A 5,641-nucleotide genomic window follows, 5' to 3' on the forward strand; every position below is an offset into this window, starting at 1 on the left:
ATATACTATACACCAGTTTATTATGTTTATCTTCTTAGGAGTAGTTGTATTTATGATATTTGACAAAATAAATTAACAAAGTGTTAATTTCTAGTTGTTCAGATAAAATTTTTAATTTTTGAAAAAATATACCTTAGGAACCATAAGACCATATGTCTGCTAGCACTCAAAATAAACGTAATGAACTTACTATAAAGTAACTTATAACAGGTATCTTCGTAGAGGTAGTAGTTTTTATTAAATTTTATATGATATTTTTTTCCGAACAACTATAAATCAATTTATTTTAGCAAATATCATGAAAACTACTACTCTAGCGAATATAAGTGTGATAAACTACTTTATAGTAAGTTTAACTAGCTTTAATTTGAGTGCTAATAGCAATCAGTAAGTTTTATGGTTTTTGAGATATAGACTTATCAAAATAAATTCACAAACTGCTGACTCTAGTATGAAATGTTGCTATTTAAAAAAATATATCTCGAGAACTTTTCAACATAAATAACTCGATTTGGGCTCATATTTTAGCAAATTTACTCCACTTAAAATTATGTTCTCTTAAGTTTTCTAGTGTTGTTAGTAGTTTTATAGATATAGAGTTCCGAATGAATTTTTTTTTTTTTTTTTTTTTTAAATAAAAATAAAACAAGTAAATTTGATCATAATGACATAATGCTATGATACACCATGTAGAGAAACTACCCAGTAGTAAAACTCTAAAAACAGTTTACAATATAAGGTCACGAGGCCATCTTCTTTTCAGGCGCCTCGGAGGATTGCCAGAAATGGAAGAGGAAGCAAGGTTAGAAACTAGTGGGTTTGGGAGTTTATTATGGAAGGAATAATATCGGGCTAGACCGGTTACATAAGGAACATTTAGGTCTTTATGGATGGTTTTATTAGTAACAAAAGGAGCATTGAGGATTTTACGAAGGATTTTGGATTGTAAAGATTGGATACGAGAGGAATTCGAAGGTTTAGTGGAGCCCCAAAGCTCAACTCTTTATGTCCAGATGGACCTTATTATATCTGCGTTCAGTTTCCTGTCTTGTGTGAGGATTCCAGGTTAGTCGTTTGTCAAGATTTTTGCTGTAAGTGATATTACGACATGATACAAACATGTGGCGAATCTACCCATTGATAGAACTCCAAAAACATTTCTAAAGGAGAAGATCTCGAGGTCATCTACTTTTCAGACGCCTAGGAGGATTATTAGGTAATGAAGGAGAAGCCAGGTCAGAAACGAGTTGGTTTGGGTGGTTGGGAAGTTTATCATGGAAGGATTGGTATCTGGTTCTGGCCAAATCGGCAATATATGGGACATTGAGGTCCTGATGGATGATTTGAATTGTGACAAAGTAAGAAGTATTAAGGATTTTAGAAAAAATTAATCTTTAATATTAATGAATGTTCTGTAGAGCACACACAACTTCCTGTATTAGTTCCAGGATATTAAACCACAGATCCAGGTCCTTAATGCTCTCCAGTGTCGTCTCTGGGATCAGAACATTTGATTGAGACAATCAACGGTAGCTCCCTGGCTTTCTCAAGCTTATATAATTGTTTTAATTCCTCTCCTAGCTCCTGATAATGCCGGATTTTTTCGGCTACCATCTTGTAGGCCTATTTCTATGATAGTTGCATACTTTTCTCTCGTATAGATTAGCAAAATATCGGGCTTATTATAAGGAGTCGCGTGATCGCTAATGATGATCTAGAACTTGACATCCCCTCTATCAATGATCGCTTGACGGTGTTTTAATAAGGCCCAATGTCATCATTATTATTATTATACCTTTGAAGATTATGTTATTATATAAAAAAAATCTTAGAAAAAAGTCATTAGTCATCTGCAAAAATATACAAATCATTTAATCAATTACATATCTTCTATAGAGTGTCATCTAAATTAATTTATGATATCACTTACAGATAATTTTTCAACATCTTAAACCGATTACGAAATTCAATTTATCAGTTATATTTATTTTGATTGATAAAGGAAGCGTTCATGCCTAGTTTAAATGAACAAGTGCTGTATACGTTTACTTGTTATGGTGTAATATAACACAGATTTATAACGCTGATAATCATGTTTGTTTAATTGAATTCCTTATATCACACAACTATAATTAGAAATTTAATGTCACTATTATCAATATTAACTTGCTCAGAAGAATTATCATAGAACCTGGAAATTATTCAGTTTTTTGAATCTTAGAAGTATCTGTAATATATTTTGACTTGAAATTTTCAAAATTTATCTTATAATAAACATTTATTTCTTATTATTGGAGTTTAACGTCGTTATGTTCTCCAGCCTGGGGCAGGAAAGACCGTTTATCCTACAGGTTAACAAACGATTCTAGCCAAAGTGGGAAGTCGAACGAAATTCATTTCGAGGCTCCATCACGAAATAAAAGTAATTGTATTGCAGCTTCGTTATGTTTGTCAAGCTGTTGTATTTTTGGCAAAACTCCACTCATTTTTTTCATTATTTTCGCCTTCCCTCGACTTAAGATTTTTTTGAAAATCACAAATATAGTGATAACTTCAGCACGAATGCATCAATTCGCACAAAACTTAGGGACGTACGTAGGGTTGTTAGTAAAAATTGTGTGATGTTTGATGAATTAGATGACATTTCGGACTTAATTATGTCATATTGACTTCAATTTTTAAAAATATATATAAATCATTTTGAAAAGTTACACTCTTTTTATAATGTTATCGCATTAAAGATTCGATTGACATTTACAACTGTACATAATAATATACCTAGTAAATGTGAAGTGAAATCATAATGGTATGATACAGGCATATAGAGAAACTAACTATTGGTAGCACTCTAAAAACATTTTTATATTAGAAGGTCTCGAGGTCATCTTTTTTCCAGGTGCCTCGGAGGATTGTCAGTAATGAAACAGGAAGCAAGGTTAGAAACTACTGGGTTTGGGTGGTTAGAGAGTTTATAATTGAAGGAATGATATCTGGTTTGGACTAGGATCGGTTACATATGGAATATTAAGGTCTTTATGGATGATTTTATTTGTAACAAAGTAAGGATCATTGAGGATTTTACGAAGGAATTTGGAATATAAGGATTGGATACGAGAGGAATTCGAAGGTTTAGTTGATCCCCAATGCTCAACTCTGAATGTCCAGATATGCCTTATTATTATTATGTAGATCAGTCTTTTGTAATGGATTGGCAGTTTAGACCGTTTGTCTAGTAAGTGCTGTAATAGTCGGAATCGACGAGCAGTTTCCTGTCTTTTCATTCATCGGTGAGAATTCCAAGTTAGTCGTTAGTCCAGATGCAGTCCAAGGTAGCGGTTTTGTTTTACAGAGGTAAGAGCAGCATTAATAAAGTATACTTGAGGGTATTCCGTGGGTTTACGGCGAAGAGTATTCTTCGAGGGTTGTGATATGGGATTGGAGAGCTTGGGATGCAATGGAAGGGTTATGATTAACTGTGAGCTTACATGTATCGACGGTGAGGGTAGTGTTAGGATTGGATGGGATATCGGCAGTATAGACTGTGTAGAGGATGGGACCGAGGATACTACCTTGAGGAATACCAACGGATTGAATAGCAGGGATGAATAGCAACAATTGTGGTTTATTTTGAATAATCTATCAGCGAGAGAGGAACAGATCATGAGAAAGTATGTAGGAGGTAGGAATTTACGGAGTTTTTATAGCAGGCCCGGGTGCCAAACTCGATCAAATTTAAATAACTCATTTGTAATTTGTAATCAATAAAAGATATGTGAAGTTTTAAGTGTGTTTGTTCTCCAGAAGTTGGTGTGTTGGATTTCTTCTTTTTTTTTTCGTTTCTATTTTATTTGTTTTAATGTATTATTATTATTACTGTATTAATAATCATTAGTTGTGATATAAATAAATAACTAGGTAACAGGAGCATAATGTCTAGAACCAAACAATAATTATTTGAACCAATCCGAGTCTCACCAGGTGATTTAGATTACTTATGTAACTAAGAGTAATGAATGACATTCTCAGACTATTCAGTTCATCAATTATGCAATTATACAATCAGACAAATCACCTACTGCAAATAGTCTGTCATCTGTCCTTCTCAGACTATTAACGTTATCAATTATACAATCATGCAAATCAAATCGCATTGTGTACGAAATAGAAGCGAAGTTGTCCGTTGCTATGATTTTAAATCATAATATTCACACATTGTAGTGAATGACGGAAAAACAAAACCGCTCTTGTAAATTTTTTGCACAATATTGAAGTAATTCAACCAATCAACGCACAGTGGAACCAAAATTCAAATTTTCAAAACTTTTTTTTTACGATTTGTGAAATGCTGAATCAAAAATAAATAAATAAAATATATTTTTTTATTGAAAAATAAAGCTGATATTTGTTTCTCGCACTTCAAGAAACTCTTTAATGCTAATCTTCAAAGTTATCAAAAAATTCGAAATTGCAAAAAATTCAATAGCTTCTTAACTCGACTTCACGAATCTACACGATATATAATTTACTACCAATTAGTTTAGCTTCTTGGCCGTTTAAACATCACGAAATGGCACACATCAGACCTTCGTAAACATCTTAGAACCACAGAAATAAAATAAAATGTTTGAAAACTATTTCTTTATTTGGGATTAGTTTTTCCATCTTATAAAAGAAATTAATTTGAAAGATATTGATGCGGGCTGGTAGGAGGGAATTCAGTTTTTCGATAGTCTTAGTAACGTTGAATTTAGATAACATTGAGTAATGAATTGATTACGTAAAGCCGGGAAAATGGCAGAAAAAATATATCTTAATAATTTTTTTTTATAATAATTTTTTCAAAATTTTTTAATTTATATTCGTTTATTAACGCTAAATACAAACCTGACTCGATTTATATATACTTCTGGTTTTTTGTAATTTTAAATAAATTTCCCATATCATAGTCCTCAAAGAATGGTGTAATTGGAGGATTAAAATAAGTCACTGACTGCCCTACAGTATCCTTAAATAAAGTTGCCCTTAACCTTGTAGAACAGATCCGCTACCTTGGACTATATCTGGACGAACGACTAACCTGGAATCCTCACATAAGACTGAAAAGACAGGAAACTTCACGTCGATTTCAACTATTACAGAACTTACTGGACAAACGGTCTAAACTTCCTACTCATTACAAAAGACTGATCTACATGACTGTAATCAGGCCAATCTGGACATATGGAATTGAGCTTGGGGGCTTCACTAAGCCTTCGAATTCCTCTCGTATTCAATCCTTACATTCCAAAATACTCCTTACTTTGTCACAAATAAAATCCCACATAAAGACCTTAATGTTCCCTATGTAACCGATCTAGCCCGAACCAGATATCACTCCTTCCATTATAAACTCTCTAACCACTGAAACCCCCCTAGTTTCTAACCTTGGGTCCTCTTCCATCCCGACAAACCTCCGAGGTCCCTGAAAAGAAGATGGCCACAAGACCTGCTAATGTAAAATGTCATTAGAGTGCTACTAATGGGTAGTTTCTCTACACGCCTGTAACACTCAATTTTAACTAAGATCAAATTTACTAAATGTATTATATAATATACAGTTGTAAATTTCAATAAACATATTTAAAAAAAAAATAATACTTTT

General features: G+C 32.7%; 1 protein-coding gene across 1 annotated transcript in view; it reads right to left on the minus strand.

Moving 5' to 3' along the window:
• The window catches only part of LOC106679193 (UDP-glucosyltransferase 2), an 83,297-nt gene that overhangs the window by 62,927 nt on the left and 14,729 nt on the right, over positions 1–5,641 (minus strand). The gene's annotated exons all lie outside the window — the stretch shown is intronic.

The sequence above is a fragment of the Halyomorpha halys genome, unplaced genomic scaffold (assembly GCF_000696795.3).
Source record: "Halyomorpha halys isolate HHAL.00 unplaced genomic scaffold, Hhal_1.1 Scaffold183.1, whole genome shotgun sequence".
NCBI lineage: Eukaryota > Metazoa > Arthropoda > Insecta > Hemiptera > Pentatomidae > Halyomorpha > Halyomorpha halys.